This window comes from Prionailurus viverrinus, chromosome B3, assembly GCF_022837055.1.
Source record: "Prionailurus viverrinus isolate Anna chromosome B3, UM_Priviv_1.0, whole genome shotgun sequence".
In the NCBI taxonomy this organism is placed as follows: Eukaryota; Metazoa; Chordata; class Mammalia; order Carnivora; family Felidae; genus Prionailurus; species Prionailurus viverrinus.
This window is the reverse complement of record NC_062566.1, coordinates 28165152-28191681: the sequence shown is the minus strand read 5'-3', so window position 1 is coordinate 28191681 and position 26530 is coordinate 28165152. Positions and strand designations below refer to the sequence as shown.

The window sequence follows — 26530 nt, the reverse complement described above, 5'->3', positions numbered from 1 at the left end:
CTTCAGCCAGGTCACGATCTCGCGGTCCATGAGTTCGAGCCCCGCGTCGGGCTCTGGGCTGATGGCTCAGAGCCTGGAGCCTGTTTCCGATTCTGGGTCTCCCTCTCTCTCTGCCCCTCCCCCGTTCATGCTCTGTCTCTCTCTGTCCCAAAAAATAAATAAACGTTGAAAAAAAAAATTAAAAAAAAAAAAAAAGAAGAAATCAGCTAAAGTTTTATGTGATAGTTAAAGACTAAGCATGAACTAGTTTGGAATACCTCAGGGCCCCAGATGAAAGGGAAGTTCATACAGGCTTGCAAATACATATCCCTGGAACTCCACAAGATACTCATTGTGAAGACTGGAGGAAGTCAGAGACTTGAGAAAAGTCATTTTGGGGGCGCTTGGGTGGCTCAGTCGGTTAAGCTAACTTCGGCTCAGGTCATGATCTTGAAGTTTGTGGGTTTGAGCCCCATGTCAGGCTCTGTGCTGATACCTTGGAGCCTCAAGCCTGCTTCAGATTCTGTCTCCCTCCACTCTCTGCCCCTCCCCGATGCACACCCTATCTCTGTCTCTCTCAAAAATAAATAAACGTTAAAAAGAAAAAAGAACAGTCATTTTGGTGGTGAAGAGGTAAAAGAGGTAATCTGTAGCTGCTGATAGATAGGTACAAAACCACTCTCATTTACTCAAACTCCTTTAAGCCTCAAACCAGTGCAGGAGGGGCCGAAAGCCTTATTTCATAAATTTATGGGGGGAAGATGAGAAGCCAAACCCTTCTGCTTCCCGAGGGAGGAACCCTCTGATGCGCAGGACCTGCCTAATACTGAGGCTGACCAAGGACAATTGAAAATCCTACCTGCCCTACCACCAAGCAATAGACAAAAAAGCTTTCTACTGCTGGGTGAAGGTCAAGAATATAGAGATCCCTGTGTCATAGAGTTATGTAGAAATAGTTGAAAGCTGAGAGGAAAACAGGTAAATTGAAGAACTCTCCTTCATCTCTCTTCTTAAGCACAAGATAATGGTAGTCTACCATTAGAAGAATTTGAAATCTATGGTGTGCTGAAGGTAACTAAAACAATAGTAAAATCTATACCAAGTTTAATTCCTATCTAAATTGATTTAACTCCTCCACATTAATGGCTTGACAGAATAGATATGCCATGTCCCAAGTGCAAATAATAATTATCTCAGTCTCTGCTCAGCATTCAATAAAAAATTATTGGACATAAACAGAGCAAGGGAAAACTGGTCCTTTGTTGATAGATAAACATTCAACAGAACCAAATTAAGGAGGCCCAGATATTGGAACAATCAGACAGGGACTTTAAACTAATTATTATTAGTATATTAAAGGAGTTAGTAGAAAACGTAGATGACTGAACAGAGGAGGAATTTTGGCAGAAAGATGGAAACCATGAAGATACTATATTTGCATTTGTCCAGAGAGTGAAAGGGTTCTATAACCAGAGGAAGGGAAATTATTAAAAATAATAGTATCAGAGATGAAGCATTTACTCAGGGTGATCATTGGGCTCATGACAGCTGAGAAAATAGTCCATCAACTTGAAGATAGTTCAATATAAATTATTTAAACTGAAATAAAAGAAAAAGAGAGAATGAACAGAGTATCTAAGATGGGAAAATATAAGATGGTTTAACAAATTGGAGCCTCACAAAGAGAAGAGAACAAGAACAGAACAGAAAAAAATAAATATTTGAATAGATAATGGCCAAAATTTTTGAATTAAAAAAATGAACAAGACCATACCACAGGTCAAAGAAGAAGCTAAGATAGCCCCACGCAAGCTAATGATGATAATAATAGTGGTAGTAGTAGTAATAAAAGAAGACACACCTATATGCATCATAGTTAAATTACTGAAGACCAAACATAATGAAGAAGTCTTGAAGGCAGCCAGAAAGTTATAAAAAGATACAGAGGACTTTTTCCTTCGGTGGCACGCAGTGGCAAGATGGTGCGAATTTCTAAGAAGAGGAAGGTTGTTGCCGTTGGCCTCTTCAAAGCTGGATTGGACAAGTTTGTCACTTAGAAGCTGGCTGAAGATGGCTCCTCCAGAGGTGAGGTCTTAGTTACACCAACCAGGACTGAAATCATTATCTTGGCCACCAGGACACAGAATGTTCTTGGTGAGAAGGGCCGGTGGATCCAGGAATTGACCACTGTGGTTCAGAAGAGGTTTGGCTCCCCTGAGAGCAATGTAGAACTTTATGCTAAAAAGGTGGCCACTGAAGGTCTGCATGCTATTGCCCAGGCAGTCTCTGTGTTACAAAACTCCTAGGATGCCTTGCTGTGCAGAGGGCCTGCTTATGGTGTGTGGTTCATCATGGAGAGTGAGGCTGTGAGGTGAGGCTGTGAGGCTGTGAGGTGGTGTCTGGGAAACTCTGAAGACAGAGGACCAAATCCTTGAAGTTTGTAGATGGCTTGATGATTCACAGTGGGGAACCTGTTAACTACTACATTGACACTGCTTGGTGTATGCCATGCACTGCTCCGACAGAGTGTGCTGGGCATCAAAATGAAGATCATGCTTCCCTGGGATTCACATGGCAAGACTGGCCCCACAAAGACCCTGCCTGATCATGTGAGCACTATGGAACCCAAAGATGAGTTATTGCCCACCACTCCCATCTTGGAACGTAAGAGTGGGAAGCCAGAGCTACCTGCCATGCTGTAGCCAGTACCCACAGCATAACAGGGTCTCCTTGGAAGCTGGATCTAGAGTTTGCTCTGTAAAGACCTTTAATAAAATCTTTGAAAAAGACACATGGCCTGAATAGATTTTGCATCCACTATTTGGACTGAGGATTCTTTTGCACCAAAAGAATATTACTTGATTGATTCTTAGGACTGCCTGGTTCATAATGCTTCTGGGCTTTCCCTTGGTTTCACCTGTGATTGTTAGGCAAGAGCCAGAACAGGAGGACCCAAGCAGAGCTAACCCTAGGGATATCCTGTAGGGGAGTAAATCTGGCGATGCTGAAGCACCTTGATCAGTTCATCTGTGGTTGGGGATTATAGGTTTAGAACAGGGATATATTTGAGATGGTTTTCTTTACGTGGTGTATAAGGAAATCTGTATTGCACACAGAAAATAAATATAGTGCCAATTAAAATACATAGAGGAACAAAAATAAACATTACAGCAGACATTTTACCAGAAATGGTGCCAGCCAGAAGGCAGTGGAGCAGTTTTAAAGTCCTATAAGGAAAGAAAGTCAACCCAAATAATATACCCAACAAAAAATATCTTCTAAAAATTAAAGTGAAATAAAGACATGTCAGAACAAAAGCTGAGAAAATGTACTGTCCGCAGACCTGTGCTACAAGTAATGTTAAAGTTCTTTAGGTAGAAGTAGTATGATACCCGACAGAAACTTACAGGTCTTCACAAAAAAACAAAACAGGCCAGAGTGGTTTAAAAACAGAAAAGTAAATATAAAATTCTTTCTTATTTTCAGCAGTTAATGAAATAACTTACTGTCTAAACTAGGGACCACCGATATTTCAGTAAAGGTCTAGACCATAAATGTTTTAAATTTTATGGGCCAGTATCTGTCAGAGCTACTCAGTTCTGCCCTTGTAGCATGAAATCAACCATATAAATCAACTTCGACTTTTCAGTAAAACTTTATTTGCAAAAAGAGGTGGCAGGTCCTTGTTTGCTGATCTCTGGTCTAAAGAAAAATAGTTTATAACCTATAAAATTAAAATGTATGACAAAACAGAGCAAAGTACAGTAGGATTAAAACTGTTGTAAGATCCCTTTATTACATATCAAATTATAATATATGAAGTAGACTGTGATAATTTAAAAATGCATATCCTAAAACTTAGGGAAACTACTAAAAAGTAGAGAAGGAGATTTAGCTAATAAGTAAACAGTGGAAATAGAATGGAATCTTAAAAATTAGTCTAAAATAAGGAAAAGAGGAGAAAAAGGGAACAAAGAACAAATGGACAAATAAAAAACAACTAGCACAATAGTAGATTCAAATCTATGTATCAATTATTGCATTAAATGTAAATGGCTTAGGCCTTAAAACCAGTCTCAAAACATTTAACAGCATGTAAATCATCCAAAGTATATTCTTGGACCTCAATGGCATTAAAACTAAAACTCAATAACAGAGACTAGAAAATTCAGAAATATTTGGGAATTAAACAGCCTTCTAAATAACCCATGTGTCAAAGAACAAGTCACGAGGAATTAGAAGATACTTTTAACTAAACGAAAATACTCCTTATCAAAATTTGTAGAATGCAGATAAAGTGGCATTTTGAAGGAAGCTTTTAAAAGCTAGATTAAAAACAAATTAAATCTAAAGCATTCAGAAGAAGAAAATGATAAAGAACACAAATGAAACAGAAACAGTACTAACAGCTGTTTACTAGTTACTAACTAGTTACTAACTAGTTTTTTGAAAAAATAAATTTAATTGGAGTATGTTTACACTGATCAAGAAAAACAAATAAATATCAGTATCAGGATTGAAAAGGAGGATGTCATTACAAATCCTATAGACTTTAAGAGGACATAGGGAATATTAGAAACAACTTTATGCCAATAAATTTGAAAAGGAAGGTAATAGAGCTAGTTTGGTTAGGAGTGTTGAGTTTAGGTTAGAATAGAAGAAAACTAGTTAAAAATGTCTAGAATCAGGAGCGGTTCATGTCAGAAGCTCAGGAAAAAGGTTGAGGAAGAACATAACAGGCTTGGTTTTGCTAGGTTTTTTAAGAGTTTTAATCAAACTCTTGCTATAAATTAAGGCAGCTAAATATTTTATTTTCTTGTATGTAGTGAATATTTTGTCCCCAACTTTTATGTGGCAGTCTTTCACACTATTGTAAATTAAAACTCCCTCTCTCTTTAGTAAGTGGAGTTTTAAGGGATCATATATTGTCTAGTCATATTTTTTTGCCTTCAGACTATTGTCTTAGTTAACTAAAGTTCATCTTTGCATACTGTCTTGAAGATCTGCATGGATACCATCACTATAATCTTTGGGTAAGTTTCTTGCCATGTGTTATTTTCTTAATCAAAAAATTCATTCTTGTTTCTACCTTAAATCACCACAATTTTCTGTGGACTTACATCTCAGCCTCTTATTTTATCTACTTAAAGATAGCATTTATTGGGGCGCCTAGGTGGCTCAGTTGGTTAAGTGTCCAACTTTGGCTCAGGTCATGATCTCGCGGCTTGTGAGTTTAAGCTCCCCATCAGACTCTGTGCTATCAGCACAGAGTCCACTTCAAATCCTCTGTCTACCTCTCTCTGCCCCTTCGCATCTCTCTCTCTCTCTTTAAAAATAAACATTTTTAAAAAATGAAAATAAAAATCTTCTTTTATCTCAGTCTTATACACATCATTTAAAAAATATGGCCTATAAGAAGCTAGAAAAAGAAATTTATATAGCAGAAATAGCACTTTATATTTGAATGTATGAAGACGTGAAATCACAAATCAGTGTGGATTGAAAGAACCTGCATTACTTGATATGTGGATAATTGGTGTTTTGTAAAGAATTACATTATGTGTTTATCTTAATGTCAAAATAAAATATAGAGAGAGTTAAACTTTTAATTGAATCCATAAAAATGTGGAAAGATGACAGAAGAGTCTTGCCATTTGCTTTTACATATAAAAGAGGTAAGAGAGAATACAGATAGAAATTTGGTATTTTAGGGTGTAAAAACGTAATTCTTCTTCATAGAAAGTATAACTAAATTAAAGAAGAAACAAGGTAGGGAAGAAGTTTAATATTCTGACTATGTAAGAATGCGCACAAATAACTAACATAAGCTTACAATTCACAATAGAGCAAAGATAAAGATAATTTCTAAACACGACGTATGTTCCACTTCACTATCAAAGATACAAGATTAAGTCAGTGAGATGTCATTTTTGCCTAATGAAGATTTTATATCTTCTAATGAATTATTAGTTTATAATGGTTGGTTAGTGTGTGATTAGGGGTTGTGCTTTGCTTTCACTCAGCAAAAATATAAATTGTTACATCATTTACTAACACCATTTTGACAATTATATGTTAAACATTACTGACTCAACCCAATAATTGTTCTTTTAGGATTTTTTAAAAATTATTTTATTTTTGAGAGAGAGACAGAGACAGAGACAGAGTGCCAGCGGGGAAGGGGCAGAGAGAGAGGGAGAACCGAATCCAAAGCAGGCTCCAGGCTCTGAGCTATTGGCACAGTGCCTGATGTGGGACTCGAACTCACAGACAGTGAGATCATGACCCGAGCCAAAGTCAGACGCTTAACTGACTGAGCCACCCAGGCGCGCCCCTTTTAGGATTTTTCCTAAGGAAGAAATCAATGATTTGGACAAAGACTGTTAATATCAGCATTTGTATTTTAAAAAGAAAAAGATAGGGATAAAGAGAGAAAGAATAGGAAATGACTTACATGTCCCAAAATAGAGGAAGTAGTTAAAATAATTATAGTACAACATTGTGATGGAAAGGTTATTTGGCCATTAAAAACCGTGTCTTTGAACACTCTTTAATGACATCAGGAAAATCTCCAGATGTAATGTCAAGGAGAGAAGTAAAATACAAAGTTATGTATACCAAATAATCTGAATTTAGTTAAACAATTATATACACATATGGAGACATTCCCATACCAAAATGTTAACAGTGCTTATCTTTGGATACTAATATTTTTTCAGTTTTCTGAAATAACCATATATTCCTTCTATAATCAGTAAAGGTTTTATTTTTTTTAACTTAATACTAAAGCTATCTTTCAGTGCTCAAATTTAGAAAATACACCAAACACATAATTTTGAGGACTTTCTGCCAAAAACATCATAGAATTACAAACACTTCCCTTCATAAGAGTTGGGTTGTATTGCAGGAAGTGAACAAAGCAATTTCCAGTAGACTCACTGCTACCCCTGATTTGGTAGGACAAGTACTAGAGGCCTGAGCAGCCTGGAGGAGGAAGGATCGAAACTGGCCCGCTTGGAGCCTCTCCCTTTGCATTCATTACCATTGTGAATCTCCAAGAGTAAAATAGAATGCAAGTATATAGCATTCCCAAATCTGTTTGACTATGGAGCTTTTGTCTTTTTTTATGTACACTCATTAATATCTTAAAGGGCACAATTTGGGATACATTGATGTAGAGATATTCAAAGGTGGGTGGACAAAAGTGATGTTGGCAAACAGCCCACAGGCCAAGTCCATCCAACCTCCTGTTTTTGTAAGTAAAGCTTTGAGACCCAGCCACGCTTGTTTACTGATTGTCTGTGTCTGGTCTGTAGTTGTTTTCACACTACAATGGCAGAGATGAGTAGTTTAGACACAGACCACATATCCCACCACGTCTGAAATACTCATTCTAGCCCTTTACAGAAGTTTGCTGAACATGGACACAAATGAGAGGAATCGTTCAACCCTGATACTTTGTGATCCTAAGTTATTTCTGGCCACTGGAAGTCTGTTTCAGTTAAAAGTTTTAAAATGAAAAGAGTGGGGGTAGGTAGAGAAAGGCAGAAGAAGGGCAGGAGAGTGAAGGATATAAGGGTAACAGAAGAACGTCAGACGTAGCGTGTAACTCGATGTGTCATGGTGACGGACTCCAGAGAGGAGCTGTTAACAGAAGAACTACCAACTACAAGAGAGTTTGCTAGCACATCTTTGTGGCTAACATCCGAGAGACGTTTAAATACCAGAAACCCCATGGAGTAAATTATTGAAAGTGGAAAGAATCTTAAGATGATGTTTACCTTCATGCATCAGGTTTAAAAATAATATTGAAAGTATTTGAGTGTCTTTGAGACTGAGCCTTATTTTTGTAGGGGGAATTTTCTACTGCCCACTGGCTACTGTCTGCTAGCTAGTGCTTTGTTGCAAGAAGGTAGTTTCGAGTACCCACAGTTGGCCTCCGATATAATTTGGACGGTTCGGGTTTAAGTTAATTATCACCTTGGAATGTTAAATGAAACTTTGTAATTATAATTAAAATATATGGAACATGTATGCAACAACACTAGAAAACAGAATTTCTAATTGGGAATTAGAATTTGAGAATGAGTATGTTTGAAACATACCTTTCTTTTTTTTCCTCCAGCTTTATTGAGATATAATTAACATTCAATGTTGTGTAAATTTAAGGTATATAATGTGATAATTTGTACATGTTGCAAAATGTTTAGCACAGTAAGGTTAGTTAACACATTCTCTACCTCACATAACCGCCATTTTGTTATTGTTCTGGTGAGAACATGGTGAGCTCACCCCTCCTACAACTTTCAACACTACAACAGTATTGTTTATTAGAGTCACCGTGCTGCACATTACAGCACCAGATCTTACTCCTTTGTAAGTGGAAGTTGGTACCTTTTGACCAACATTTCCCTATTTCCCCTGCCTTCAGTCCCTAGTAGTCATTATTCTACTCTATTTCTCATACAATATGAGTCAATGCCAAGCATAGCTTTCTTAAAATATTTAATTTCATGTGTGTTGGGAGTACTTTTTAAAAATTTTTGGTTAACATACAGTGCAAGATTGGTTTCATGAGTAGAACTCAGTGATTCATCACTTACATACAATACCCAGTGCTCATCACAACCAGTGCCCTTCTTAGTACCCATCACCCATCTAGACAATCCCCCTCCCGCCTCCCTCTATCAACCCACAGTTTGTTTTCTATCATTCAATATTCTCTTGTGGTTTATTTCCCTCTCTTCTCTCCCCACCCCCCGTGCTGTTTTTAATATTTACTTTATGCATTTCTAGGAACAGCAACTGTTGATTTTAGAATCTCTTGTAGTTTTAAAAATAGTTACAGCAGTATTATTTTTATTTGCTGCCAGTTAAATTAATATTATCTGTCATTTTGTGCCAAAGTACTTTCTATGTCTTATTGTCTACTGAATGACTTTAAGTATTGGCATTATGAAGTATTGCAGTTAAGATAGTAAGAATTAAGTAGAATGTGTTTTGTCCATTAACTTTTTATTAGCCTTTCTTCCTGTCACTTTGAATTTAAAAATAGATTCCAAAATTATCTTGTAAGATTTAAATTTAAAAACACAAGAATGTTTTTCTTTGTACACTCATTCATATCAAGTCTGATAATTGTCAGTTGTAGTTCCAGTAAGGGAAGATGGGCTGGTGAAAAGGGAGTAACATGAACTTGTTTTTAGTAAAGGAAATTCATACTTCACCAGTTCATTAAATGACTTCTAGGATATTATGGCCATGGTAGATAAGGATACATATTGAACTTCACTTTTTTTGTGTGTGACAGAAACATTTGCAAAAAATTCCACGTGGTATCTAAGGTAAATACTGAATAATAGAAGTTCTGGAATAAGTGACTAAGGCCTGGCATAATTAAAAGTTGGCTAGGTAGGAGGAAATCATTAGTCATTAATGGAATATTTTAAATCTGAAGCACTAGGATGTGTGATAGTTGGTGTTGATTTTAATCAAAGGATAAATTCTAATCAGTTATTTTACCTTTTTGTAGCAGTAATTATAAATTTAAGAAAAGTTTTAAGACAACTATGATGAAATTTGACTTCTTAATCATGAATTCCATGTCCAGGAACTTACTGTGATTGAAAATGCATCTAATGTCAATGTCTTGGTTCTGGTTCTTGTCTGCCATTAACTTGCTGAATGATTGGATCAGGTACTGAAATTCTCTGATTTTAATTTTCTGTAAAATGGAGGATTTAGATTATATGACTTCCTTATCACTCAAATATTCTGTTAAATGCAGCTGTTACAGAAATATATGCACTAACTGTAAGATGCATTTTGAATATTTTTGTTTAAAATAGATATTTCAAACAAATATAGTTATTTGTATTAAAATAGATACATTGTTTGCAGAAAGACTGAGGCGTTGCCAGTTACCTGCCATAATGTGTATAATGACACAAACCTCATACAGACAACCTGAATTACTGGCTTCATGTCCCAGCCCCACTACAGATGAGGTAGTTAATCTCTCTGAGTATCACTTTCCTTATCTATAAGTATAAACAGTAATCTCTGCACAGCACACTTCTGAGGGGCAAATAGACTAATAAAGTTGACCCTTGAACAACATGGAGGTTAGGGGCACTGACCTCTGCACAATCAAAAATCTGCGTATAATTTGACTCCCCAGAAACTTAACTAGTAATAACCTATTGTTGGCTGGAAGCCTTTAGTAGTAAACAGTCAATTAACACATGTTTTATATGTTATGTGTATTTTAGACTACATTCTTACAATAAAGTAAGTAAGAGGACAGAAACTGTTAAGAAAATAATAAGGAGGGGCACCTGGATGGCACAGTCAGTTGAGCCTCTGACTCTTGATGTCATCTCGGGTCTTGATCTTGGTGTCTCGAGTTCAGGTCCCACATTGGGCTCTGTGCCGGGCATGAAGCCTACTTAAAAGAAAAGAAGGAAGAGAAAATACATTTGAGGTACTATACTGTGTTTATTAAAAAAAAAAATTGTGTGTAAGTGGACCAGTGCAGTTCAAACCCATATTGTTCAAGGGTCAGCTGTATATGTAAAGCATATTGTAAATCATAAGCACTCTGTAACTCTAGGGTAATAGTAATTTGAAAGAATGTACAAAGGCAAAGCTACTGAATGGGAATTTAGTAGTCAACATTAAATTAAAATGGAAATAGAAGGTTAACTTCATGGGGGCACCTGGGTGCCTCAGTCTATTAAGCATCCCAATTTCAGCTCAGCTCATCATCCTACGGTTCATGAGTTCAAGCCCCACACTGGGCTCTCTGCTGTCAGCACAGAGCCTGCTTTGGATCCTGTGTCCCCCTTTCTCTCTGCCCCTCCCACTCTTGCTCTCTCTTTTTCTCTTGCAAAAATAAGTAAACATTAAAAATAAAAAGGTTAGCTTCATGAAGCAAGGTTTGAGAGTTTTTTCAAGTAGACAGTAATTATTTAATATTCAGTTAGATCATTTAAATTTGCAAATAAGAAAAAAATCATATGTGACCAGATTGCAAGGCATCTGAAATGGTTTGCTTAAAACTAACTTGCACAAAATAATTTTAAATAAATATAATCCACGTTTGCTGTAAAAATAAGAATGCGTAATTGACTGCAATAAAAGTAAATGTACCTTTTACCCCTTCCCTTAATCTCACTTCCTAGAGATAGCCCATGTTAGCAAACATTGTGTATTTATTCAGTAACTATTTGTTGAGCAAAATTCTATATGCTATTTAAAATTGTATATTCGACTGCACTGAGTGGTGGGGGTGAAATAGCCAACAGGCAGGCGTGATTCTCTGCCCTGTTAGTGTTTATGCACTCTAAGCATAGACAGACATTGAGCAAGTGAATAAATAAAGTAATTATCGATTTTATGCCTATTTAAAGGAAATGAATCCTTTACGCTCTGATAAAGAATTATTGAGGGTATACTGAGAGTTAACTTTAAATAGGATGGACAAAGAGGCCCTTTCTGATGGCATATGTAAGTTGAGACTTGAGCCTTAGAAGAAGCCTATGTGTGCGCACATTTTATACTTACATATGCATATACACATGTCATGATTAACCTTTTCGTTTGCAGAAATGAAATTATGTTTTTCTATGACTTAACTGAATGGAATTTGTGGACATGCTGGCACTTACAGGTTTCCTCTTTTTCTTCTTTCTTTACCTGCTCTGTTATCATCAGACTGGAGTATGAGGAGACTTGTGTTTTCATGTTCTTGATGACAGTGTAAATTTTTTTGAAATGCAGTTTTATAATTTAGAATTCATATGCCCTTTCATCAAATAACTATTTGCAATAATTTATCTTGCATGTATAGCTATCAAATATTTAAAGATATTTATGTTAGGCCAGGATAACTCTGGAAACAATTCAGTCAATACAGTTAGTAAGGGGGCTGATTAAATAACATGAATGCAATGGATTACTAGGTAGCTGTTAAAATATAAGGTAGATATGGAAAATATCCGAGTTATATTATTAAACAAGTTGCAGAAAGGTATATGTAGGCTGATTTCATTTGTGGGAAAGGTAAGATAGAAGGATATTTGAACAATACCTTTGAACAGGGGTTAGGGGCCCCAACTCCCGTGCAGTCAAAAATCTGCCTGTAACTTTTGACTCCCTAAAAACTTTACTAATTGTGAGAACCATGAGAGATGACTTTTTACTGCAGTACACAATTTGCTGGAGAGACGAATGCTTACACAGAGATGGTTGGTGTTACACAACCGTCATTAGCTTCACACAGCATTTTCAGCAGATACTTGCAATACCTTAGCTCACCACAATGGCAACAAGACATAGCTACTAAATTATTACAGTACAGTATATATTGCAGTTGATCTTATATAGGTACAATTTATTTAAAAAAATTTTTTTAAAGCATTAAACTACTTTTTAATATTTTTTTAATGTATTATTTTTGAGAGAGAGAGAGCACATGTGAGTGGGGAAGGGGTAGAGAGAGAGGGGGATAGAGGATCCAAAGCGGGCTTTATGCTGACAGCAGGGAGCCTGAAGGGAATTTTTTTTTAACTTTATTCATTTTTGAGAGACAGAGACAGAGCATGAGCAGGGAAGGGGCAGAGAAGAGAGAGACACAGAATCTGAAGCAGGCTCCAGGCTCTGAGCTGTCAGCACGGAGTCCGATGCGGGGCATGATCGTGAGATCATGACCTGAGCCGAAGTCTGATGCTTAACCAACTGAACTACCCAGGTGCCCCAGCAGTAACAATTTAATACTGTCTTTACATTTGTTTACATTTCTCTAAACTGCACATGGCACCATGTATATAGACTGTGCCTAAGTTCTGATTACTTTTACCTTGGTGTAGTTTAACTTTGTGTGTATTTTATGGTAGTAAATTATAAAATAGACTAGTATTTCCATATATTTATGTATTGATGACATATCTAACTTTTTCTTACTTTTTTGGATATTTCTAGGCTATAAAGTTTTATTATTTCTAGGCTGTGAGTTTTTTCAAATTGTTTACAAATCTCCAAAATAATTTCTAATATATTTATTGAAAAAAAAAATTCATGTATAAGTGAACCCATGCAGTTCCAACTTGTGTTGTTTAAGGGTCCTCTGTAGATGTATATATGCTTATAAGAAAGTTTTATAAATCTACACAACAATCTGTTAATTGTGCTCAAATGTGAGGAATGGAGTTGGCAGTGTCTGAGGATGGGGAGGGAAGGACAGTGTTTTGTAAGTATTTGAAAAGTCAAATAAAAAATCTGTTACAAATTAAATTTGGAATATTGCAATCAGGTCTATATACATAGTGATTTTTATTTTGTTCAGGATAGTTTAAAGCTTTTTGAGTTTATTTCTTAAAAAACAAAATACTATTAGAGAAAAAGTAGGTATTTAAAGTATTTGGCCACTATCTCCAAATATTTTCCTATCTTCAAATATCTTCTATTAGAGCTTCCCCCCACCACCCACTGGGAGATGAATCATGTCATATAAGTGCTAAGGCAATTACACATAGTTTATTAAAATATTAAAGCAAATTTGTAAAACCAACAAGAATTTTATTGAGTGTGTGTACTGTGTAAATAGAGCTTCCTAGTCACCCGGCAGCCAGCAGGAGAAAGAAAAATCATAGAGTCCAGTTTAGCTGAGTTGGAGACTCAGTCAAGTGACATGCCTTATATCACGTCGCTAGTTAGCACCAAAGTCAGGACTGGTATCTATGTTTTCAGTTTCAGAATTCACTGTGCCACTTTAGCAAATTTAATATTTTTAAGACAAAGATCATCCACATTCTCTTAATTTCAAGGTCATTTCTTTGAGTCTACTGTTGTTGTACTTACTGACAAGGCTGGTTATGTGTACCACTTTGCAAGGGTGACCATGCATCTGGTGTGCCTGAGACAGCCCTAGTTGATGTCTGTTGTCCCAGCATAATTACCAAAAGTGCTTTCTTTTCACTCTCCCAAGTTATCTGGCTGTGGACAGTATATTCTACAGTCGCTCCAATTATTGCCAATCTATTGAATCTGAAAAGCCACGAACAATACCAGGGTAGAAATTTGGTATTATGAGTCTAAAGAACTATAGTGCCAGCTGTGCTAAATGCCAAAACGCTGCTGTAATTCTGAGTGGAAAAAAATGACTGCTACTTAGTTTGACGGACAAGGATGGCTTCTTGAAGGATATGGCATTTGAGCTGAACATAGAAGAATGAGCAGGACTGTAGATTGGTCAGGTTACACAAAGATGAGAGAGGATGACATTTCAGATGTGTAAGTAAGAAGACTCAAAGTGCATTTGAAGAATACCAAGCAGCTTAGTTTACCAGTCTTCAGAAAGCAGGAATATAAGAATATACATCCCAGAATCCAGATAGGCCGGATTATTTAGTACCAGCTCAAAAGATTGGCGTTTACTGAGTAGCTACAATACCCCAACAGTTTTCAGGTACACAAAGAAACAAGTAGCGCTTTGTGTACAAGTAGTACACAAGGATTGGTCTATTGGAGGTGTGTTGAGTGAGTTTAGAGAAGAAAACATGAAATCTGTGATACTGATTGGAACTCTGTGCCATATCAGATGTGATGTTTTAGACTCTCCACTGGGCATTGACAGTGGAAAGAGAAACTCTTTTTATCCCTCAATGGTCAACATTTAATAAATGTTGGATAGGTGTTCCTACAAAGGAAGAGAGGACAAGATTTGTGATTTGGGGGGGGGATATTTAGAGTAAGGAAGAGAAGATTTAAGTTTCACACTAAATTCAAGTAGAGAGATTCTCTGTATAAGTCCAAGGTTATGATCTTAGTCTAGTTAGGTTAAGAAAGTTTGTCCCCATTACAGTTGAGTTGTGCTGTTGTAATGAATGCTCTGTTTTTAGAGAGCTTTGGAGAGGTAGAAATATAATTAAAGTATGATTCATCTGTTGAATGCTTAACATTTCATCTTTGACAAAAGTCATGAATTTTGAGGCCAGAACTTGTGAGGTCCAGGTAATAACTTAGTGCCTCAATTACAGATTTTTGGTCTCAAGCGACTAAATAGAAGTTCTACAAATGACCTTTCTGGACACAAAGATGGATTTAGACATTATCAAAGAGCAAGCTTGAATTTGAATTTAATGCTGTTTTTGTTATAAAGAAAGAATCTATTATGCAGTGCTAAAACACCAGAAGGAAGATAGTATGTCTGAATATCTTTTAATTGGTAGCTATATTTAAGAGATGATAAATTATACAATAATGTCATCATTGGCAGAACATTATTTAGGACTCTAAGACATCAGTGACAATCTGGCTGCTTGTAGGCTTTATTTCATATAGTTTCAATGCTGGATCAGTGTATTCTTCGTTTTAGGTTATAGTGTTGTTGGTGTTAAGAACTTCTCCCATTTGGTGCATGCTTAAGGGAGCACCAGAAATTAAAAAGTATAATATAATTTGATATGCATTTTGAGTTACATTTTTCTATAGTATTAGCATTTTAAATGCTACTACTACCTCATAACTACTATAATATTGTCCTCATATGTATGCATATTTTAAAAACCAACTTTGTTCACTACCAGAATCTCTCTCTGAGTTTCCTTGTATACATTGTGTACCTGAGCATTGTAGACCCCAAATGACAGAAAGAATGTGAGAGACTTGTTAGTGGGATTCTAGTTGGTTGACAGTTTTCTCCTAATTTTTAGGATTCCTCTTCAGTTCACACTCCTTTACACATTTGAGTAGTTGGGGCTTCTTGTCAAACTTGGTTGAAGATCCAGATTAGGTACTACTTGAATTCTATCACTTTTTACACAATCGGAGGAAATAAAAACTGCTAGAATTGGGGGTTCTAAATCTGAATCTTAACAAATGCCGAACAAATGCTAATGCTCCTTATCTCTTGACTATGTCTCGGGAGACTAGTTATGATCAGAGTTAATGTAAATCATTTAAGCACATTGGAACAAAGTCCGTTTTCTCTTTTTATTGGTCTAAATGGGTAATGAGCAAAAATATCTTTACTCATTTTGTCTTTCCTTTTTTCTAGAGTGTTTAAATCACACAGCATTTTTATTTAGGATGAAAGGAGAGAAGGCTATCTTTTTTCTGGGCTCACTGCTGTGACAGGTGCGTCATTAGCATCTGGCACACCTTTTTTAATGAGTGCTTTTGATGTCAGGAAAATGTCAGATGACTTCCTTAAAATTGAAACATATCTCCTGCACACAAGAATGGGAGGAGTATTTTGTGTTCATTTTATTTTATAACTTCCTTCAGTTGTTTATATAAGTCATTTATTTAAACCAGCAGTTCACTGCAGGGGCTGCTTATCAGAACACACACCTACTAAAACTCTCTAATAGAGTGCGTTCCTCTGATATCAGGTTAGTTCTTCTCTACCTTTGGGATTTAGTTCCTCAGAGGAAGAGCTCTAAAGTCTGTGGAATCATCACATGCAACTTTTATGCCCTTGCTTTGAAATTGTTTGAATACTCAAAATATGTAGCCTTGACAAAGCTTTTTTGTGAGTTCATGTTCACATTGCATCGTGCCCCTAACCAGTTGCCTAGCTCTTTAACGACTGTGCTGGTGGACATTTCAGGTATTTGCATAGTTTTGAATTATTTCATTTTGGAGTATGCTATTCTCTCACAACCCTTGAAGACCATTAATAAATTCATAAGCACCAACTTCAGTTGGGCCTCAGACTCCTGGAAGACCCTATTAGGTTTTTCTAGTCTACTTCCTCCCCCTTTCTTGTATATCAATTATTTTAAACCTTCATGCTCTTCAAACCTACTATTTTAATGTCAGAAGATGACCACAGTTCTCATTTCATTGGAATTTGAGATTGTTTTTATGATTTAACACACGGTCAGTTTTTGGTGAGAGTTCTACTGGTATCATGTTTGCTAGATATTACCGCTTGTAAGCATCAATTAGCTCAAACTTGTTAATTGTGTTTGTAAAATCCTTTAGAGCCTTACCTAATTTTTGTCTTAGTCTGCCAATCTCTAAGAAAATATATTTCTAAGAAAAGTATGATTGCAAATTTGTTCAATTCTTATATTTCTTCTAACTATAATTGCTTTGAATATTCAGAAGCCTTGTTAATGCATTAGGAATCATGACTTATTCTCCTGGTTAGATTACTGTTTCATCAAATCTAAGATGATAAGATGCATCCTGATTTCAGAGATCTTAAAATGTGAAAAAGTACATCGCAGAATCTAGAAAATGTGTTATCAGCAGGAAACATTCATTTTGCCCTGATTAATTCTTGTTACCTTCAACTATGTTTTGTTTGATATTGACATTACTATACCTCATTTCTTTTTAAGTTTATTTATTTTTTTAGAGAAAGCGTGTGTGCGCGCATGCACAGGGAGAGAGAGCCAGAGAGAGAGAGGGGAAGAGAGAATCCCAAGCAGGCTCTGCTCTGTGCTGTCAGCACAGAGCCCTGTGCTGGGCTTCATCTCACAAACCGTGAGATCATAACCTGAGCGAAAATCAAGAGTCAGACGTTTAACCAACTGAGCCACCCAGGCGCCCCTGCCTGTTTTCTTTTTAATACTATTGCCTGATACATATTTTCTTTTATTTTCAAAGTTTTGGTGTTCTCTTATTTTATTGATTATAGACAGCTTTACACTTACTGTTTTTATATCCTTATGAGTCCTGCCAACCCATCCTAATTTGTTTCTATTTATCAAATGGTTATCTTTAAAACTTTTATGTACATATTTACCATAGTTTTTTTTTTTTAGTAGCACTTAGGGTTAACCACAGTCTCTTCCCTCTCACCAAATAACTAAAAAGTTCATCATGCTGTCACTGCCTTCTTCCTCAGATGCTGTGCCTTCCTCCCAAATGTATTCTTTGGACTACAATTTCTACTTTCTTGGATGTGTTTAAATTTACTTTGCTCGAGTATACCTTGTAGTAAATTTCTCAGAAAGGATGTGTGAAAAGTAAATTTAAGACTGTATATCTGAAAATATATTCTTTGCTCTCATGTGAAGCTTCATTATCTCTTTAGCATACTCTTTGGAATCTTTTCCTTGTTCATATTTTGGATAATAGTCATCTGTTTTATTCTCTGTAAGCTTTTGGAATTTTTGTCTTTCATTCTTTGAATTCTGCAGTTCGTGACACGGATTTCTTTCTTCCTCCACCTCCAATTCATACTGTTCAGCATTGAGTGGTCCCTTTAAAACAGACTTGCATCTGTTTAGTTCCAGAAAAATTTTATGATGTTACATACTTGACCATTTATTGCTCTTGCTGCTTGTTCTTTCATCTCCTCTCAGACTTTTCCTTTACATGTCACTTCTTGTACTTGAGTGTTTTGTTCTGGCAAAATCCCTAGTTTACTTTGCAGTCCACTAATTTTATCCTTATTTTGGGTCCAATTTTCTTTTCTGTCTGTATTTTTTAATAAACTTTTAATTTTAGAATAGTTTTAGATTTATAGAAAAGTTAATGAAGACAGTACAAAGAGCTGTTATACATTCCACACCATTTCCCCATTCACATTTTACATTAGTATATTTTTCAGGGTTAATTAAACAATATAATGTAAACATCACTTTTTTATTAACTAAAGTTAATACTTTATTCAGATTTCCTTATCTAATGTCCTTTTTCTATCCCAGGATCCTACCCAGAATATACATTACTTTAGTCATCATATCTTGTTAGGCTCCTCTTAGCTATGGCAGTTTCTCAGACTTTCCTTGTTTTTCATGACCTTACCAGTTTTAAGGAGCATTGGTCAGATATTATGTAGAATGTCCTTCTATTAAGAGTTGTCTGATGCTTTTCTCATGATCATATTGGGAATATTATTTGGGAAGAAGAGGACCAAAGAGGTAAATTTCCATTCTCATCACATCATATCAAGGCATACACTGTCAACATGAATGATGACTGTAGATGTTGACCCTGATCACCTAGTTAAGGGTAGTACTTCTCAGGTGTCTCCCGATAAAGTGACTTCTTTTTTACTTTTCTATATCCTGCACTTTGGAAGGAGTCACTATACATAGCCCAGACTTACAAAATGGGGAGTTATGTGCCACCTCCTTGTGGGCAGAGTAACTACATAAACTATTTTAAATTCTTCAGTGCAGGAGATGTGTCTGTTCTCCCCCCAGTATTTATTTATTCAGTCATTTGCAAATATTTTCTTAAGGATTTTGCATCTGTGTTCATATATCATGAGATATATTGGTTTGTAGTTTTCTTTTCTGGTTTGATATTAGGATAATGCTTTCTTTATAGAATGACTTACAAAGTGTTCTTTCTGTTTCTATTTTCTCAAGAAATTGTGGGGAATTTGCATTAGATGTCCTTTAAGTGTTTGGTAGAATTCACCAGTGAAACTGTCTGGGCCTAGTGCTTTCTTTATAGAAGGTTTTAAATTATTAATTTCATTTCTTTAATAGTTATATGATTGTTGAAGTTCTCTGTTTCTTCTTGTGTAAGTTCTCATAGTTTATATTTTTTAAAGAATTGGTCCATTTTATCTAAGTTATTAAAATATGGACATAGAGTTTTCATAGTATCCCCTTATTATCCTTTATTTGGTAAGTTTATTTATTTTGAGAGAGAGATTGGGGGAGGGGCAAAGGGAGGGGGAGAGAACCCCAAGCAGGCCCTACGCTGTCAGCATGGAGCCCAGCGCAGGGCTCTAACTCATGAACCATGAGATCATGACCTGAGCCAAAAACCAAGAGTTGGATGTACAACCAACTGAGCCACCCAGGCGCTCCCCCTTTATTATTTTAATGCCTGTGAGATCAAGAGTGATGGCCCTCCTTTTATGTCTGATATTAGTAATTTGTGGCCTATTGTTTTTTTTCTTGGTGCCTGACTAGAGTTTTTCAATGTATTGATATTTTCAAATAAGCAGCTTTTAGTCTTGTTTTTCTCTGTTGTTTTCCTGTTTTCATTTTTGTTGATTGCTGCTCTAATTTTTATTATTTTTTCTTCTTGATTCAGGTTTAATTTGCTCTTCTTTTTCTAGTTTCCTAAGCTAGAAATTTAGGTTATAGATTTTAGATTTTTTTTTCTTTTTTAATGTATGCATTAATGTTGTAAATTTCTCTCTAAACACTGCTTTTGTTGTATCCCACAAAGTTTAATAAGCTGTGTTTTCATTTCATTCAATTCAAAATATTTTCTAATTTTCTGTGTGGCTTCCCCTTTGGCCCATGAATTATTTAGATGTGTATTTATTTTTAAATATGTGGGGGTTTTACATGTATATTTCTATTACTTATTTCTAGATTAACTCTGTTGTGGTTAGAGAACCTACTGTTTTATGATGTTTATTCTTTTAAATTTGTTAAAATGTGTTTCATGGCCCAGATGTTGTCCTAAGGAATTCCTATATAAGTTTTTAAACAATGTGCATTATGCTGTTGTTGGGTGTTTTATAAATGTCAATTAGATCAAGGTGACTGATGATACTATTCAGGTCATCTACATGCTTACTAATTTTCTTCCTGTTTGATTTACAATTTACTGATGGAAAGTTGTTTAAACTCTCCAATTATGACAGTGAATTTACGTGTTTCTCCTTATACTTCTATCCATTTTTGCCTTATATACTTTGGCACCTTTTTGGGGGTGCATATGTGTGTAGGATTGTTATATTGTCTTAGTTGACAGCTTTTTCATTATGTATTGCCCTTCTTTATTCCTAATAATCTTCCTTATTCTGAAGCCTGCTTTGTGTAAAATTAATATAGCTAGCTATTCCAGGTTTTTTTTGATTAGTGTTAGCTTTGTGTATCACTCTTCATCCCTTTATTTTTTGTTTACTGAATTCATTATAACTTTTACTCATGTAGTCTTCTAATCAAGAGACTTATTTTCTTTATTTGTGAGAGAAGGAGAGAGAGCAAGAGTGCACAAGCGGGGGAGAGACAGAGAGAGAGAAAGAGACACAGAGTCCAAAGCAGGCTCTAGGTTCCGAGCTGTCAGTGCAGAGCCTGATGTGAGACTCGAACCCACAAACTGTGAGATCATGACCTGAGCTGAAGTCGAACACTTAACCAACTGAGCCATCCAGATGCCCCTAATCAAGGGATATTTAAACTACAACTGCTAACATGAAGATCTTTAAAAAAACAAAAAAACAAAAAAAGTAACTATATTTAAAAAGGGATCCTCCTACTCAAAATTTTGGAGTTATTGTCCTAATCTGTAACAAAAAGATGTTTCTAACTCAACTGAGCCTCACTGGACAAGCCTGAGAAGAGAATTTATAATCTCGATTCCTATTCACAGCCCCTAATCCCTTGAATATTATCATAAACTAGAATTGCCCTAGCCTGTGGTTTTTTTTGTTCTAGCTGTCTTTATCCTTTTTCTCTGTCTTACCTTCTCCTGCCAGTATTCTTTTCTTAATTTTTTTATTGAAATGAAATTTACTTTCTTAACCGTTTTTAAGTGTCCAGTTCACTGGCATTAAGTGCATTCATATTGTTGTATACTGATTACCACAATTCATCTCCAGAAATCTTTTCATGTTGCAAAACTGTAACTCTCATATAGTGTTTGTCTTTTTGTGATTAGCTTATTTTATTTAGCATAATGACTTCAAGGTTCATCCATGTTGTAGCATATGTCAGTATTTCTGCCTTTTTAAAGCTAAATAATATTCCATTTTATGTATGTATCACATTATGTTTATCCATTCATCCATCAGTGGATCCTTGGTCTGCTTCCCCATTTTAGTTATTGTGAATAATGCTGCTATGAACATGGGTGTACAATTCTTTGAGATTTATACCTAGTGGAATTGCTAGATCCTATGAATTCTATTTTTAATTTTTTTAGTAACTGCCATACTGTTTTTCATTGTGGCTGTACCATTTTACCATTTTACCATTTTACATTCCCACCAGCAATGTACAAGGGTTCCATTTTCTATACATTCTTTCCAACCCTTGTTATTATCTGTTGTTGTTTGATAATAGCTGTACTAATGGATGTGAAGTGGTCATCTCTTTACTTTAAATGGGTTTAAAATGGATTTCTTATAGACAACATGTGGTTGTGTCTTGTTTTTTTAATATATTCTGTCTCTATCATTTAATAGCCTCATTTAGACAGTTTATATTTACATTTAACATTTATTTATTTTTTGGGGGGGACAGAGAGAGACAGAGCATGAACGGGGGAGGGGCAGAGAGAGAGGGAGACACAGAATCAGAAACAGGCTCCAGGCTCTGAGCCATCAGCCCAGAGCCTGACGCGGGGCTCAAACTCACGGACCGCGAGATCGTGACCTGAGCTGAAGTCGGACGCTTAACCGACTGCGCCACCCAGGCGCCCCTACATTTACGTTTAAATTGATTACTGATGTGGGGCACTTGGGTGACTCAGTCGGTTAGGCATCTGACTTTGGCTCAGGTCGTGATGTCACAGCCCATGGGTTCAAGCCCCGCGTCGGGCTCTGTGCTGACAGCTCAGACCCTGGAGCCTCCTTCAGATTCTCTGTCACCCTCTCTTTCTGACCCTGTCCTGCTCATGTTCTGCCTCTCTCTCATATAAATAAACATTAAAAAAATTTTTTTAATAAAAATAAAAAATAAATTGATTACTAATGTAGTCAGATTAATGTCTACCATGTTTGTAACTGTTTTCTTTCTATTCATTGAATTTTTTGTTGTTTCTTTCTCCTCTCTCTTTCTGCCTATTATGGTTTTGAGTATTTTCCATGATTCTATTTCAGCTCCTCTCTGTCAGTTATACTTCTTTTAGGGGCACCTGGGTGGCTCATTCAATTGAGCATCGACTTCAGCACAGGTCATGATCTCGCGGTTCATGGGTTCAAGCCCTGTGTTAGGCTCTGTGCCGACAGCTCAGAGCCTGGAGCCTGCTTCGGATTCTGCGTCTCCCTCTCTCTCTGCCCCTCCCCTGTTTGTGCTGTGTCTGTCTCCGTCTCTCAAAAATAAACGTTAAAAAAAAAAATTTTTTTTAATTATACTTGTTTTAAAAAGTTTTTGGTAGTTGCCCTAGATTTTACAAATGCCTTTTTAACTAATCTAAGTTTATCTTCAAATAACACCATTACTGCTTCCTCTAGTGTAAGTACTTTATAACAGAGTGTTTCTAATTTTCCTCCTTCCCATTCCTCCGTATGACATTTATTTCACTTATCCATAGTACTGCTTTAAACAGTTACCTTTTAGATCAGTCACGAATATGAAAAACAAAAGATTTCTTTCACTGTCTACTTTCTCCTTTAATACAGTCATTGGATGCATACAATTTCTTGTTTACTAAACTAGGATCACTGGGTAAAGGATTTGTGCCTTTTATCATTTGTGTCCTTTATCTAGGATTCCTAGCATTGCCTGTCATGTAACATTTCAACAGATATTATTAATAAATGCATATTTATTCAGTTTAATTTATGTCTTTATAACTGTATCCTTTTAAATCAATTTCTGCATCAGGGTTGTTGACTTATAAATATTTGTGTGGATTTTATTTAAATAGGAGTAGGGATCTTGAATATATCTGTTTTAATCCTGCTGATGGGATTAATATTTATGAATACCCAAGAAATGGAAAATAGTTTTAGAATTAATTAAATAGAGGCTCCTTATTATACTGGCATCAATAAAAGTATCTAAATTTGCATGAAAATTTCCAGGAAATTCAAGATATTTAGGAGTAATTTGCATGCTAAATAAACATTTAGATTTTTTCTTCTAGAACTTAAATAATGTGGATCATCACATGGAAGACGATTCTCAAATCAAATGTAGGCATCACGGGGCGCCTGGGTGGCTTGGTCGGTTAAGCGTCTGACTTCGGCTCAGGTCATGATCTCACAGTCCGTGAGTTCGAGCCCCGCATCAGGCTCTGTGCTGACAGCTCAGAGCCTGGAGCCTGTTTCAGATTCTGTGTCTCCCTCTCTCTCTGCCCCTCTCCTGTTCATGCTCTGTCTCTCTCTGTCTCAAAAATAAATAAACGTTAAAAAAATTCAAATGTAGGCATCAAATAAATCATTGTTTCTGTTACATACACCTAAAAGGAAAATAGCATGTATCTGCCAAGTCTTAAAATTTATGCCACAATTTCATAAAGCAATTTGATTATAAAATATCTTTCTTTTTAATTATACATAACTGAGATTTGTCCCTCTTCAAACAAGGGATATGTTAAACATAGAATCGCTAAGATTTATTAACAAGACCATATTTTTTCTGTTTCAGAATATCATAGAATTTGAGAATTATAAGTGTTACATGTACAGTGATTGTCTTAAGAATAACTCCTTCCATTTTCCAGTGATAGGGCATTCTTTCTCATAATATATCACATTCTATTAACCATAATTTAAAAAATTATTCCTTACTTTAAACTAAAATCTTCTTTTAAAAAACTCTGTTTTCTAGAGCTGCTTTCTTGTAGTTTGAACCTTTAGAATCTATAAAAACCTTAAGATTTTTAACACTAACCCTCATGCGGGGCATCCAGCAGAATGAGGTGGAGCAGAGGCAGTGGTGCCATAGCTGTTTCTTTATATGAGTCTCCTGAAGGCAGATGTTTATAAACCAGATTGTGACAGTATAAGAGGATGCTAAGCCTAAATCATCACCATTGTGTGGCATTATTCCTCTGCTTTAGTTTTCCTAATTCGATATCATTATATTTTAAAATTGGAAATAGTGGTGAACTATTTTCTTTTGAGAAAGGGGGAAGAAATCTGTCTTTTTCTCATGCGTCTCTGTTATGCGCTTCCATGAAATATGCCTGATCTGTTGAGAGACACCATTGGGAGCAACCAGTGCACAGCTTTGAACTCCCTGTAACTGCCACATATTTTTCAGTGGCTCCTTTATGTGATGGATTACTCTCAGGAGCAAATAATTTGTAGCTCTTCTCACATTCTGTTAGAGTTTTTATTTTTAATAAAGTGCTATGATTAATAGTCTAATGTAATTGTTGTTTCCCCGTTGAGTGTAAATGCTTCATTTGAATGTCTTAATCTGAAGGAACAGTTGTTTTATTGGACTCTTGTTGTTTTTCTGTGCTTCTCAAGGTTTTTTGATTGCTTTCTTTGGGCTCTTTACAGTGGGAGGAGGAAATGAATTTCTCCATCAGAATTGTGGAGAAGGACCCAATAGAGAAATGTTAGGGATGAATACTGAGATACTTGAACATTCATGCATATATTTTTATGATAATTTAGAAATGGGATAAGCATTTATTGCAATTTTGATTGATTTTCCAATGGCAATTATGAAAATACCTTGTCTCTTTGGCCTACTGGTGTTATGATGACATTTACATTATAGATGCTTTCTGAAATGCCAGGGTCCTTTCACTAAGTTGTTTTTCTTGTTGTTTTTGTTTTTTTGTTTTTGCAAATTAAAGTATAAGGTAAGACAAGATGTAGAGAAGAATCGTTGAAAAGTGGAGAAATTGTGCACTGAGCTTTTAGAAGAATCTGATGCCCCACTCATCAATAGGACAGTTGTTTGTTCTTGCTCTTGAAGTGGTAACACTCTTCAGCCTGGTCATTCCTACATCCATTCTCAGAATCCTGACTGGGAGCAGAAGTGTAGGAAATACTTCTGTGTAACCACAGAGCAATTTCTCTTTTGTTCAGAAATCCAGAGTTTCAGGTTAGGCTTCTTTGGCACTAAACATTGAATACTTCATGAGCCCTTGCCAGGAGCCAACTACGTTGTTAACGGTGTAACAGCATTGGAAAGGTTGTTAATGGTGTAATGGGATTGGAACCTTATAAGAATTCAAAACTAGTAAGAAAGAATCTTGTGAAATTAGTGTTGAATGCATCTAACTTTATTTGAAAACTAATTGGGTGAAACTTTTACATATAAGAGAAAAGTCGCTTAAGACTAATTTAGAAGTTGAATAGCGTATGTTTACTTATATCTACACAGACATCATTTTGGCCTTTTTTTGGCTAATAAGGGTATTACTTTTACTGTGTCTTAGAATTTAGGGAGAGCTGCTTATTTTGGTATAGTTAAAAGTCTTTATTTTCATGTAAACTAAGTTCTTTTTAGAAATTCAGCCTCAAAAGTTTTCTTTATGATATCAATTCATATTTTAAAATCTTTCATATCTCCACAATTACATATTTTTGTTCTCAAATGTTTTCTTAGTTTTTATTTATGTATTCAGTCACTAAGTGAACATTTATTGAATTGTAGTAGATATTAGTTTCTACATAGGAAACTAATGAACATATCAATTTTAGTAAAAATAAGTGTTTTCTATAAAGACTAGAGCTTAGAAGTGTTTTTAATACAGTGCTTTTTTTATTACAGTGGTACTTTTGAAAGAGCATTTTTAATTATTGTATATTTTTTTAACAGTTTTTAAATTTTTTAGTTTTTTTTTTTTAAATTAGAGAGCGAGCATGCGCATAAGCAGGGAAGAGGGCAGAGGGAGACAGAGAGGGAATCTTAAGTGGACCATGGTCAGCATGGAGCCCCATATGGAGCTCAATCCAGCGACCCTGGGATCATGACCTGAGCCTAAA

General features: G+C 35.8%; 1 protein-coding gene and 1 pseudogene across 6 annotated transcripts in view; both read left to right on the top strand.

The window, feature by feature from the left end:
* NEO1 (neogenin 1) overlaps positions 1-26530 on the top strand; it is a 241941-nt gene that overhangs the window by 137222 nt on the left and 78189 nt on the right. The window lies entirely within an intron of this gene.
* Positions 1959-2699, top strand: LOC125167439 (40S ribosomal protein S3-like; annotated as a pseudogene).